The sequence below is a fragment of the Paramormyrops kingsleyae genome, chromosome 20 (genome assembly GCF_048594095.1).
Source record: "Paramormyrops kingsleyae isolate MSU_618 chromosome 20, PKINGS_0.4, whole genome shotgun sequence".
Taxonomy (NCBI): domain Eukaryota; kingdom Metazoa; phylum Chordata; class Actinopteri; order Osteoglossiformes; family Mormyridae; genus Paramormyrops; species Paramormyrops kingsleyae.
In genome coordinates this window covers 21316928-21332153 of record NC_132816.1, presented here as the reverse complement: position 1 = coordinate 21332153, position 15226 = coordinate 21316928, and the positions used below count along the sequence as shown (strand labels likewise).

Below are 15226 nucleotides of genomic sequence, written 5' to 3'. Positions count from 1 at the left end.
CAGGGGATGAATTTATTGATAAACGAGTAACCAGTGAGTTTGACAGTGAACAGATAAAATGAAATGCACTGGAAGATAATCACTAATCCTTCATCTCTTTACCCTCCTTACCCAGACACACACAAGACAGATGTAAACACAAGCCAGCCAAACATATAGGCTGCAATATATAACATTTTGAATACATCCATCTTCATAACAGCATATCCATCCATCCATTGTCCAACCCGCTTATCCTACTGGGTCGCGGGGGGTCCGGAGCCTATCCCGGAAGCAATGGGCACAAGGCAGGGAACAACCCTGGACAGGGGGCCAGCCCATCGCAGGGCATAACAGCATATGAGGTACACAATTTCATCCATCCTTTTTCCTGAAAGCACTCGTCCAACTAAGGGTCATGGGGGGTCCAGAGCCTATGGGCACAAGGCAGGAAACCACCTAGGATCGGGCGCCAACCCATGGCAGGGCACTCACGCAAGCCTGCCTATGGGCACAAGGCAGGAAACCACCTAGGATTGGGCGCCAACCCATGGCAGGGCACACTCACACAAGCCTGCCTATGGGCAATTGGGGAACTCCAATTACGCTCAGCAAGTCTTTGGAGTGTGGGGGGAAACCTAGAGGAAAACCCCCAGGGAGAACATGCAAACGCCACACACATGGAGCCACGGCATAGACTTGACTTGAACCCAGGTTCCAGAGATGTGAGGCAACAGTGGTAACCACTACACCACCCTGCTGCCACGTACAGGACTTATTTTATGTTATGTTTGAACCCAAATAAATCACACAAATCTCATTTTTGTCAAATCACAGCTTCTTAAAAATGTTTAACATCCTCAACAGGATGAGTGTGAGGTTAAGACTTCTTTGTAAGAAACAGAACACATCCCAGTCAGACCAGTCAGACCAGTAGAAACCTCAAGCATCCCCCACCTGCATCAAGTCATCACTACTCTTGTATTCCTGGACAAGGTGTCAGTCATCATTACTCACATATGTCATGTCCTGTCTCTGCAGGTCCTTGTGTCTCCTCTCTGGCATGGCTCTAACAAGCCACATCCCCTGCACCCGCCTCTCATTACGCCCCCTCATTATCCTTGTATATAAAAGCTTCCCTGTCCTGTGAGTCCCAGGTCCGTCATTAACATTGTGTTGCTTCGTGTGCTCAGGTCCAAAGTCTCTCCCTTTTGATCCCTTGTGATCTGGTTTTGTTCATACCTTTAATAATTCCTCTTTTGTTTGCCCCAATGCCCGACTCCATGTTCTCCATCTTGCCCCGCTGCATGACACATTTCACTGTACAAGCTGTCAGTCATCATTACCCTCATATCACTGTACCAGCTGTCAGTCATCATATCACTGTACAAGCTGTTTATCATTGTTACTCTCTCATCAGTTATGTGTGCAAGTATTGTTTATATAAACAACATGCAGGTCGATCAAATACAAAAAAGGCAAAGGGAGGAACTGTCTGCAGAGTTTTCCGGAAAACCTAGAAGACTTATATATATAAACACACACACACACACACACATACACACACACACACACACACACACAAACATATATTGTATTAAAATGCTTATTGTGACACAAACGCAGGCTTTCAATGAGGGACGTGAGGGGTAGAGGCGGCAGGGAAACCCAGACTGTATGGCTCCTGTGTGCCACCTGACGCTCAGAGAGACTGCAGCTGGAAGACTGCGGCAGCCACACGGAAGGTGCCGGAATGACTCATGCGGACGTCACTCTGCGCTAGGAGAGGGCGAGCTGCTCAGCACCCCAATTTCAGCTAAGAGAGTCACGTTAAAAATGTACCTGTGATACCCACAATCCTCAGCCTCCATATCCCTGGAGGTATGTAAATAAGAAAGTTCCGGAAGACTCCATCCAACGGCAACACGATGACCTCATAGAAAATGTCTCTATAAAGGCTTGTCTTCACTGGAATTGCGGGGACAAAAAACTCTTCAGGTTGGGAGGAAGCACCAAGAAAACCTGGGAAGCCAAACAGCCAGTATGCAACGGACATACCAGAACTGATTGTGGTTCAGTGCCCAAAATGAAGTACGGGACAATATAACAAGATACACAGGAGTAACTACAAATGTGTAGTAGGGAGACTACAAATTTACAGGAAATACAGTGCAGAGTGCAGGGGAAGCAGTGTGCTAGAAACAATAAGCAGATGTCATAGAAGATCAATGAGCCAATGCAGGGCGAAAACAAAGTCAGCTGTACACTGTAGTGCAAACGTACCAATACAGTGCAAATAGACAACGAGGAGAAATGTCCAGGCATGGGAAGGGGGAGATTGTTCCTGAGTGAATGGATAACACCAGGACGACAGGATTTCTGGGATGCTAGGTGAGTTTGCTAAGGAGCTGGATGGCTGTGAAGCTGTGAAGGTGGCATGAGGTGCTGGTCGTGATGAAGAGAAGAACTGGCATTACGCTGAGAGGTGTATGCTCAGTGGGGGGGGGCATTATTTCATTATTTAAGGGCAGCAGGGTTTATGTGGACTTATTTACTGCAGGGCTGAGGTGGACCCAAGCTGGACCTCCTTGAAGATTGAGGAAAATCACATTGATTCTCAACCCAGGCTCTGACCTTCAGGCTGAAGTTGAGGTTGAGGAACCCAAGAAGCTCAGCTCAGTTCACGACTGAGGAAGCTGCTGTTTAAGCCCCGTGAAAGGAGAGACACCCCATACTGCATCAGCTAAAACAGCCACTTGGTGGAAACAAAAACATTTCACTGGCTTCGGATGTACCTGAGGTATGATCTTTGCTCTGTTAGACCTCCAGAGAGGCTGCAAGCTGGGACAGGACATTTCATCTACTCTGCAAGCATCCACACCAAGCCTGAAAACTTGAGCTCCTTGATCATTGACAGAAGGTATTATCTTGGGACTCTGAAAAGGACACGACCACACAAGGTGTGGTTCACCTGCAGCAGTGACAAAGGCCACACACTGGGTACACAACTGCAGAGCTGCATAGTAAAATATCAGGCCGGCGGATCACAGCATGTTACCCAGAAGCTATATGAACTGCATGTAAGCAGAGGGCAAGACACTAAGCTTTTGGTCACGGGTTTAAAGCGGAACATGGACTGTGGCACAGCCAAGCCAGACACTGGAACGTTCCCCCTGGGGTACATCTATGATCAGCAGTCCCAGCAGCTAGCTTCTAATAGAGCTATAAAGGAAGGGTATGGGCACGTACTTAACTGACCAGGAAAATAGAAGTGGGAGAGAGGGGGCTGGTGAGGTGCATTCTGGGAATTATTCAGCTAGAGTTATGGACACACAGATCTAACGACAGAGAGGAAGTTGAAGATGGGTTAGAATGATGCACAGATCAAATTGTCAAATGATAGACAAACAGAAGAGAAAACAGGTAAGTTGGAATGAGAGAGAGAGACACACACAGACAGGAAGACTAAGCAAGTATGTAGGACGGCAGATACACGTAGCTAGAAAGACGGAAAAAATGGGTAATAGGGTAATAGGGTGAACTGAAGGGACAGACGGACACAGAGAAATATTTACTTAGGAGAGTTAATGAGGCAGCACAGTGCCCAGCTGCTAACGAGCAATTTTAAAAGACTGCAAAAGATGGAGGAAGCAGCCATGATATTTCACAACACCGAAAAAAAACGCCCCTTCTCACCAAGCACTCAAGGTCGTTAATACGCCTGTTTAAATGCAGCTCCGCTCCAGCACACACACACAGACACAGACACAGACAAACACACAGACACAGACACACACACAGACACACACAGACACAGACACACACAGACACAGACACACACACAGACACACACAGACACACACACACACACAGACATTAGATTTATCCAGCAGGCACTATGGTCCCAATATACAGTTGAGGATTAGTGTGCATGATCAGCCAGTCTTCCCGGAGCAATTTGGGGTTAAGGGCCTCACTCAAGGGTCCAACGATGACATCACTCTGCCAGCCAGAGGATTTGAACCAGTGTCCTGCCAATCACAGACCCACCAAGGACACAATCCAAACCTGCAGGGCCACATACCGCATCTGACGCAACATGATACACAGTAACTATCACAGCCTGACACACACAGACTATCACAGCCTGACACACACAGACTATCACAGCCTGACACACACAGACTATCACAGCCTGACACACACAGACTATCACAGCCTGACACACACAGACTATCACAGCCTGACACACACAGACTATCACAGCCTGACACACACAGACTATCACAGCCTGACACACACAAACTATCACAGCCTGACACACACAAACTATCACAGCCTGACACACACAGACTATCACAGCCTGACACACACAGACTATCACAGCCTGACACACACAAACTATCACAGCCTGACACACACAAACTATCACAGCCTGACACACACACACTATCACAGCCTGACACACACAAACTATCACAGCCTGACACACACAGACTATCACAGCCTGACACACACAAACTTACACTTACTGACCAGCTGAGCATGAGCTTTGGAGAGATGGAGAGAGAGAGACCGCTTCACCGTTGGCGAGGCACTCATGCGTGACTGGTGTGCTAATACCGCCCCCCCCCCCCCCCATGCGCCGTCCTTGCCGTCCGCCACACTCCGGGTCTGCCGCAGCACTGCACTCACGGAGCACTCTCCCCGTGGCCAGAAGGCAGAACAAGATCGCGCTCAAAGCTGCCCAGCGGTGCCGGCATCTTGTACCTCCGGCGTCTGGCCGTGGTTTGTGCCGAGGACGACGCGGCGCGGCCAAGATCACAGCAAGGAGGGGAAGCGAGGCAGCAAGACCAGGGTACCGAGCTCCACCTGCGGCTGCCGACGCTGTGCAACACAGAGACATCGGGCCTCTATTCACCGCAGATGATTCAATTATTCAGATCACAAACTAGCGCAAGAAGAATTTAATAAAGTGTCTGCTGAGCCAGGAGAGTGAGGACGGGCCCAGGGTCAGCCGGTCCTCCGCTCTGCAGCCGGGCCAACAGGGGTCCAGGCATATATTGTTTTGTTGTGATTTTGAATTCATATTTCGTTAACTTTAAGTGCACAGTGCGGTCTGTTTATAGAGTACAGTCCATGTGATGTATATGTATATATAGTATATGCCAGTACAGTCTGCTTATAGAGCAGTATTTCACTGTATACCTGTGTATACTTGAAAAATATTATGTTTGACACTAACCGCACTGTTAACCTGACATCACTAACCCCACTGTTAACCTGGCTTATCACTAACCCCACTGTTAACCTGACTTATCACTAACCCCACTGTTAACCTGACTTATCACTAACCCCACTGTTAACCTGACTTATCACTAACCCCACTGTTAACCTGACTTATCACTAACCCCACTGTTAACCTGGCTTATCACTAACCCCACTGTTAACCTGACTTATCACTAACCCCACTGTTAACCTGACTTATCACTAACCCCACTGTTAACCTGACTTATCACTAACCCCACTGTTAACCTGGCTTATCACTAACCGCACTGTTAACCTGACTTATCACTAACCCCACTGTTAACCTGACTTATCACTAATCGCGCTGTTAACCTGTCTTATCACTAACCCCACTGTTAACCTGGCTTATCACTAACCCCACTGTTAACCTGGCTTATCACTAACCCCACTGTTAACCTGACTTATCACTAATCGCGCTGTTAACCTGTCTTATCACTAACCGCACTGTTAACCTGACTTATCACTAACCCCACTGTTAACCTGGCTTATCACTAACCCCACTGTTAACCTGGCTTATCACTAACCCCACTGTTAACCTGACTTATCACTAACCCCACTGTTAACCTGGCTTATCACTAACCCCACTGTTAACCTGACTTATCACTAATCGCGCTGTTAACCTGTCTTATCACTAACCGCACTGTTAACCTGACTTATCACTAACCCCACTGTTAACCTGGCTTATCACTAACCCCACTGTTAACCTGGCTTATCACTAACCCCACTGTTAACCTGGCTTATCACTAACCCCACTGTTAACCTGACTTATCACTAATCGCGCTGTTAACCTGTCTTATCACTAACCGCACTGTTAACCTGACTTATCACTAACCCCACTGTTAACCTGGCTTATCACTAACCCCACTGTTAACCTGGCTTATCACTAACCCCACTGTTAACCTGACTTATCACTAACCCCACTGTTAACCTGGCTTATCACTAACCCCACTGTTAACCTGACTTATCACTAATCGCGCTGTTAACCTGTCTTATCACTAACCGCACTGTTAACCTGACTTATCACTAACCCCACTGTTAACCTGGCTTATCACTAACCCCACTGTTAACCTGGCTTATCACTAACCCCACTGTTAACCTGACTTATCACTAACCCCACTGTTAACCTGACTTATCACTAGCCCCACTGTTAACCTGGCTTATCACTAACCCCACTGTTAACCTGGCTTATCACTAACCCCACTGTTAACCTGGCTTATCACTAACCCAACTGTTAACCTGACTTATCACTAACCCCACTGTTACCCTGACTTATCACTAACCCCACTGTTAACCTGACTTATCACTAACCCCACTGTTAACCTGACTTATCACTAACCGCACTGTTAACCTGACTTATCGCTAATCGCACTGTTAACCTGACTTATCACTAATCGCACTGTTAACCTGGCTTATCACTAACTCCACTGTTAACCTGGCTTATCACTAACCCCACTGTTAACCTGACTTATCACTAATCGCGCTGTTAACCTGTCTTATCACTAACCGCACTGTTAACCTGACTTATCACTAACTCCACTGTTAACCTGGCTTATCACTAACCCCACTGTTAACCTGACTTATCACTAATCGCGCTGTTAACCTGTCTTATCACTAACCCCACTGTTAACCTGACTTATCACTAACTCCACTGTTAACCTGACTTATCACTAACCCCACTGTTAACCTGGCTTATCACTAACCCCACTGTTAACCTGACTTATCACTAACTCCACTGTTAACCTGGCTTATCACTAACCCCACTGTTAACCTGACTTATCACTAACCCCACTGTTAACCTGACTTATCACTAACTCCACTGTTAACCTGACTTATCACTAACCCCACTGTTAACCTGACTTATCACTAACCGCACTGTTAACCTGACTTATCACTAACCGCACTGTTAACCTGACTTATCACTAACCCCACTGTTAACCTGACTTATCGCTAACCACACTATTAACCTGGCTTATCGCTAACCCCACTGTTAACCTGACTTATCCCTAACCGCACTGTTAACCTGACTTATCACTAACCCCACTGTTAACCTGACTTATCACTAACCCCACTGTTAACCTGGCTTATCACTAACCCCACTGTTAACCTGTTTTATCACTAACCCAACTGTTAACCTGTCTTATCACTAACCCAACTGTTAACCTGGCTCATCACTAACGCCACTATTAACCTGGCTCATCACTAACCCCACTGTTAACCTGGCTCATCACTAACCTCACTGTTAACCTGGTTAATCACTAACCCCACTGTTAACCAGGATTATCGACAGCACAACAAACAACTGGCGTTCCAATGTACTAACAGCGTGTAAGCAATGACCTTATCACGCAGTGAGTCTAATTCACGATGTCTCATCTGATCATACTGGGCTTCGCTTGGACACAAACACACTGCTGGGTTGAGATGGGGGGGGGGGGGGGAATCCAGCAGAGAGACGGGGGTGGGGGAGCAAGGTGAATCTCATCTTCCGTTAAGATCACAAGACTACAGCATGAGCTGAACCCAGAGTGTAACCAGGAGACACAATAAACCTGTGAAAGAGGAGATCAGCTCCGCAGCGTGGGGGCAGCCGGGGGGGTCACTGGGGGTGTGACAGGCCTGTCCTCCATCCAGGAGCACGTCACCGAGCAGCCCGCATGGCAGCAGGGGGCCACAGAGGGTACAGGGGGGGCATGAAGGCTCTCAGCACAGCGTGACGCAGGACACGCACTGCGCACTGCACTCAGGCACACACACACACACAGACACACACACACACACACAGACACACACACACACACACACGCACATATACACACACACACAAATACACAGGCGCACACACACAGACATGCGCAGACACATTCTCTGTCTCATACACACACACACTCACACACGCGCTCCCCCCTCAAGCAGATCCACAGACCTTAACAGGCCCCCCCCTCCTCCCAGCAGCACCAACAAATCAGCTCACACAGCTTTCCTCAGCCTCCACCCCTCACAAAAAACAGCACAGAGGAGCACTTTCGGGGGGGTAGGGTGCTGGGGGGCACCAGATGGAGGAGAACAGTTTCAATGTCAGTCTCTGAAGTTTGAACAAGGTGAGGGGGGGCTATTTATCCTTTAGGGGCAGGTCATATGGGAGAGTGGGGGCATCCCAAAGCACCTCTGCAGCACATACGCATGGGGGGGGGGTGCAGGGCTTGTTCCCAACACCCACTGCCGCAGGGCATGATGGGACTGGTTTGGCTCTGCTGCAGGGCATGATGGGACTGGTTTGGCAACCAGCCTCAAGGGTCTCAGAAAAACAGCAACACCAGCGCAGCTGAATGATATTCAAAATCCCCTGAGACATGAGCGCATTTTGTCATTTTAGCTACAAAATGATTATATTTCCTTTGAATGAATGCTTTACAAGGAAACTCTAAGATTCTTACATCTTTTCTCTTCATTTAAGTAACATAACCCCCCATTTTTCTGAACATGTCGCTGTAAATAAATAAATATTGACATGGGTGAACCAAGAAAAGCGAATCTAAGTGTAGAAACTGACTGCAGGCACAGCCGCGTGCTGCGATGTCGGGACGTTCTGTCTGCCGGAAAAGTCGACACTCAGCACTGCAGCAGCATGACGAATCATCTGTTTTTAGCAATAACTTGTCAACAGAAGGGCAGCTCATTCAGACATATCGGTGATTTATTATTCAGACATCTCGGAGATTTATTTTATTTTGTGGGACAGGGAGTGTTAGAGCCAATAAACCTTCCAGTGGCCTGGGACAGGCGTTAGGTAAACAGTGCTGGACAAAATCACAGGCTGTGACGTCAAAAACCACCATGGCGGAGAGGAGAAGCTCAGTGAGGCTGAAAGGCCCAGCTGATCTGACACAGCGAAACTGAGGCAAATACATCCACTTTCCTGCAGCCTAAATTTCCAGTGACTGCTTAGAATCACCTCCAGACGGTTTTATCCAACTCCTGTAACGTTCGCTGGACTGTTTCGCAGTCAGTGCCAACGGATGTAAGCTTGTATTTCTCAGACATGAGGGTCATGCAGATTCAAGGTCCCAACATCGGCAGCTGATTAACTGGCTAAGGACCAACTGCTGTTGTACCCTTGAGCGAAGCTTCAGTAGTTAATCAGGAGGAATGGGTTAGGCATATGATACCAGCCAAATGTTTCACAGCATAAGAAACTGGGATAAAACATGCCTGCGAATCTGGGCGTAAATCGGCGAGCAGCCTGGGAAAGAGGCAAACAACACGCCCCGGTCTGGTGTCCTGCCAGAGGTGACTTCAAAGAAGTTCAATCCTTCTCCACAAGGAGTGTAAACAAGTAATCCACTCTATAGGACAGGAATGGACAGTCATGTGATTTTTACAGCCCTCCAATGAGAGAGCGGCTACCCCTGCGGGCCTCCCCCCCTAAAACCCCCCAGTCCTTCATGCCGCAAAATGGTTAACTGTCGTGACAAAGGTGAAGCCTCCTCAGAAGATGGACAAAATGTTTAATCACATATCTCTGGACCTCTTGGGGGGGGGGACGCTCTTACAAATATCACCCTTCACGAAGGCTTCCCCAAGGATTAGCACGAAAAGCTGATCACCAACAAAAGCCTGACACACTTACAGGCCAGGACTGTTCCAGAGCCGCCGCGCCTGCAGTGCCTATTATTAACCAGCTGTGCCTGCCGCTGGCCAGCTGTTGCCGCACGAATCCAGCTGTGTCTGAAGGTCGCCCGGCTGACCACCATCTCTCGCCCGGTGTCACTCCTGACAGAAGATTCCAGGCAGTGGAAACCGGAGTTTATCACGTCACCGGTGGAAACGAGGGGGGCTCGAATCCATTTGCATTTCTGGAATTCTATTTCTGTCCCTGCATCTCTGCAACTGAGCCACGACACAAGGGCCGATGGCAGCGACGCAGCACCGCAGCACCGCAACGCGCGTGCTAGCCGGGCCGCGACCTGCATCACGCACGCTACTGTGGGCCGCGACCTGCATCACGCACGCGACTGTGGGCCGCGACCTGCATCACGCACGCGACGGTGTGGGCCGCGACCTGCATCACGCACGCTACTGTGGGCCGCGACCTGCATCACGCACGCGACGGTGTGGGCCGCGACCTGCATCACGCACGCGACTGTGGGCCGCGACCTGCATCACGCACGCGACTGTGTGGGCAGCGACCTGCATCACGCACGCGACGGTGTGGGCCGCGACCTGCATCACGCACGCGACGGTGTGGGCCGCGACCTGCATCACGCACGCGACGGTGTGGGCCGCGACCTGCATCACGCACGCGACTGTGTGGGCCGCGACCTGCATCACGCACGCGACTGTGGGCCGCGACCTGCATCACGCACGCGACGGTGTGGGCCGCGACCTGCATCACGCACGCGACGGTGTGGGCCGCGACCTGCATCACGCACGCGACGGTGTGGGCCGCGACCTGCATCACGCACGCGACGGTGTGGGCCACGACCTGCATCACGCACGCGACGGTGTGGGCCGCGACCTGCATCACGCACGCGACTGTGTGGGCCGCGACCTGCATCACGCACGCGACTGTGGGCCGCGACCTGCATCACGCACGCGACTGTGTGGGCAGCGACCTGCATCACGCACGCGACGGTGTGGGCCGCGACCTGCATCACGCACGCGACTGTGTGGGCCGCGACCTGCATCACGCACGCGACTGTGTGGGCCGCGACCTGCATCACGCACGCGACTGTGTGGGCCGCGACCTGCATCACGCACGCGACGGTGTGGGCCGCGATGACGAGATGGCGGCCTTCAAACAGGACCTGCCTGGGCCCCCAGACCTGTGTGCCGGAGGAAGCGAGATGATCAGCAAATGTCGTAGTAGGATGACCTCAATAAATAAATAACGTTTTGGGCCCATGAAGAGGTAGATCCAGTCCTGTGTCCAACCGTGGCAATTCAGAAACATAAGTTAGGCTGTGATCATCGGTTAGAGTCAAACTGCAACAGGAGATTAATGAAGCCGCCCACAGAGGCAGGAGTGCCAGACAGGGGGGGTGTTTAGGGTGGTTCCCAGGGGTGCAGAGTGACAGGGGCATGTAATTGGATTGGTCAGGTTGGGCGGCCCAATGTGATGCTTTCATGGGGTCCAGAAACTCCAGCAGCCCCCCTGTGCAAAGGCCAAGCAAACGGCAGGGCTGGCGAACACTGGCCCGGTGCACAGCCAGCCAGCGAGTCCACAGCAGCTCCCTGTTATGTCCAGGATTTATATCTTTATCTCACAGTTTCTCCGCGGAGCTCTTCTGATGAAGACGACTTAAGCGAATCAGCTTATCGCTCTCTGTCGCTACGGTGCCCCTGTGGCCAGGAGGCTGACTCAAGGGGGAATGAGCAAAAGACTCCAAACGAATTCTACACTGAAGACCCACATGTAAGAACCAGGGGCGATTCTAAGGTGTGGGCCAAAGAGGGCCTATAATTCACACAGCCAGGCCAGTTTTACCATTAGCCAATGATGTGTCTTGAATCAGTGAGAAGTAAGGGAGGGTGCACTCCAGGGGCCAATCAGCTTTCAGCTGGGGCTAGTGCCCCTGTGCACCCCCCCCCCCCCCCCCCCATGTACACTTCCCTGTCCAGAACAGACAAATGACTTCTTCAGCTGAGGTGCGGGAACCTCTGATTTCAATATTAAAAGCTCTCGGTGTCCTGAGGGTGACTATATGAGTTCTGTAGTACCTGGAACACAGAACACAGAGAATAGCAGACTGGGAATGTGAGGCACTGATATGCTGGTCAGGGGATTGCAGCAAATCATTAGGACCGCCCTCTCCAGCAGCGTCAGCACAGCAGGGTGGGAGAACTGAAATACGGCCGTCTGGCTACGGCAGGATCTGCCCCAGCCCATCCACGCTTAATTCAGCTCTCACGGAAGGCGACACCGTTTTCACGATCGTATGACAGCGCGGTTTAATTAGCCGGCGTTACTGTGATTCCTTCCCAGTATTCAGACCCCCGGACCTCATATTTCCTCACACAGCTTGATCTGTGTTATAAAGTGTCATGGGAGACACTTTAAAGTGTTGCTCATTCTTCTTAAAAATGTCACGCATCATCAGCTGTAAAACTGTATACAGCTCAGAGACAAGCCGTCAGTCTAATGGGTATTTATAGACCCATGTTTATAAATAAATAGCTTTTTTCCCAGGCATCTAAGTAGATCCACCAGACTGAGCTACTCCTGGAGACAGGGAACCCTTCACAAACACGCTACTGCAGACCAAACCAAGAACCCACTCCCTCCTTGTGAGACAGACCTAATGTTTCCCGCCATTTGAATTCAAATTCATGAACAGCATTCGATCCAATCCTGCGCTGGGCTAAGACCTGGCACCAGAAATCGGGAGTGTGTTGAGAGAGTAGGGCAGCCTATAAAGTATTTACCACTGTTTACACAATACCACTATCTCCTCTTTCTGTTTTTCTGTGACAGGCGCTACGCAAGACAGGTGTCGGAAAAAGAAACTTTGGTGCCGACCCGACAGGGAGACAGGAAATACCCGCCCCTCTGCTTCCTGTCTTATAATGGCACGAAGGTCAGAAACGACAGGTCATTTTACACGGACTTCCTGTGCTTCTAATGACAAAATTAAAAACGTGTCTGGCTATTTTAGAATGATTGATACCGTGGATCACACCTATGTTGGCCTCTTTGGTTTCGGTATAGCCTTGAATTAGTTCCGGTTTAATTTAGCCTCCGTAGCAATGAACCAGCAAGGCCTCAAGTGACTCTTCATGAGTCGGAGACAGGGCCCTACACTGACAGTCCGGAGGGGAGGAAGGCAGAGATGGAGGAGGACGATAAGACAGCACCCCTCTGGTAGCCCATGACACTGAAAGACTGCCTGGCCTCAGAAATTGTGTGTGAGTTTAGGTTTGCGAGCGTGCAAATGGTGTGTGGCTCTGTGGGTTAGAACTCTGTGCCAGTAATCAGAAGGTTACTGGTTTGTATCCCAAGGGCATCCGATGGCTGGATGCTTGAGCAAGGCCCTTAACCCCAATCGCTCCAGGGACTGGCTGCCCCACCCCCTCTTTTCATTTGTACCTCACTTTGGATAAATCAGTCCTGCTAAATAAAACGTTTCTGAAATTAAACGCAGCCCTTTTGAGGTATTTTTGTGTTATTTCCCCACCAGAAATGCGTTTCCTGACCAAGGTCAGCCATCCAGGGATTTGCTCTGCCCAAAGGACCTGGACCCTGTGGAGGAGAACAGCCCACAGGCATCACATTTTAGCACGTCCACAAGTAGCAGGGCATTTATGTGTGTGTTTGCAAGCAAGCGTGTGTTTTATGCTGACATTTATGGGGGAGGGATTTTATTTTCTCCCCCAGGATACACAGTTGATGAAGAAGCATCTCTTTGCCAGACACAATATTTCATAACTGACATTATCCAGCAACCCCCAACCCCCCCCCCCCCCTCGACCGGCAAAAAAACGGGCCAGGTCTGCTCATCACACGTGTCCAGTGTCCATCGTGTCCAGCGCCCGCAATGCCCCCCCCCCAACCCGGTTCCGTCACCCACCACAGCCCCGCAGGCGTCCTGCGGGCACAAGGGTCGCTGCGGCTCTCTTACCTGCTACCCACCCGAGGACGGGACGGGACAGCCAGCCAACGGCTTATGCATGTTCAGGGAGCCGGCATCGGCGCTTAAGACAGCCCCGCATATATCTCCATAAGACAGCCAACACACACCAACATGAAATTTAACCAGCACTGAGGAAATGATCGGGCTGCACCGGAAAGCGCGATCAGCATGCCCCGAGTCCGTGTCGTGAGACGGATGACAGGAATGCGTGCACCGCTATTTCGGTCCATGCTGACGAATTAGACAGCACACCGGTCAAATCACACAGAAGTTAATCGGAGGGATAAACCTCATTGTTTCACATTATTATATTAGTATGTCAAACACGATTCACTACGCTTACATTGCAATACCTGCGTCCTTTCCCACTATCGAGTAAAAGTAATTAGTTTGACTGTTACAAATTCATCTCGATGTCGGATTATAGCGATAATCGATATTCAGTCTGTTTACACATAAGCAGTACATGGGTAAGGAGAATGAATGAAGCGCTGCCGTATAACCATGCCAGTAAATTAAATGAAAACGGTAAAAAGGCAGACGGCTGAGGCTATAAAACGAAATGATTCCAGTGCCCTGCAATACAACAAAAAGCAGCGGGCACTCGGCGTGCGACTTACCGAGACGGAGCGGTGTGTGAGCGGGACGCAGCGTCCGCCGGCGCCTCCGACAGCATGTGCCGCCCGCCTACCGCATAACGCCGCGCTCACTGCAGACCGCATGCGGGCGAGGGGAGCGCGCTGAGCGCGCCTGCCTGGCCGTGTGTGTTTCTCTCAGTGGCCCTGCATGCCAGCCTTTACGGCCACGTGTGACTGGGCGTCTGTCTCTCTGTCTGTCCGTCTGTCTCGGTGTTTGCAAGACTGCGTGGTCCTGAAACGGACAGTTCCACTCTTTGCTGTACGATCTTGCTACTGATTTTGCGAGTAGAACATACACAACCCCCTTACCCCCTCCGAATCACGCACGTCTTCACCCACATTACTGTTCTCACGGCGTCCCGACCAGCACCAACACGCACTGCACCCCATTCGCCGATCAATACTCAGGTGCGACGGGTTTATCATGTATAATCAGAAATGTGCGAGGTAACCTCTTGCCAACAATCCGTAGCGGAATTTTCAGATCGCGTGCCAAGTTAGCGAGACCTCAACAATTTAAATTATATTAATATTTTGAACAATCGGTCTCACCTTCTCGAGTCAGGGAGCAATTAGCATGAAACACGCAACAAATAAGCTTAAAAGTTAACGGAACTTTCGAGGTTTATTTTTTAATTTTTAATTTTGCTGCGGGGGGAATTCATGCAAGAATCG

At 50.2% G+C, this 15226-nt stretch overlaps 1 protein-coding gene across 1 annotated transcript in view; it reads right to left on the bottom strand.

Annotated features, from left to right (window-relative positions):
- LOC111848393 (uncharacterized) overlaps positions 1-14900 on the bottom strand; it is a 49062-nt gene extending 34162 nt beyond the window's left edge. Inside the window, exon 1 of the mRNA XM_023820344.2 lies at positions 14534-14900. The gene's annotated coding sequence lies outside the window, so the exon portion shown is untranslated. The remainder of the gene's footprint in view (positions 1-14533) is intronic.
- Between the last annotated feature and the right edge of the window lie 326 nt (positions 14901-15226).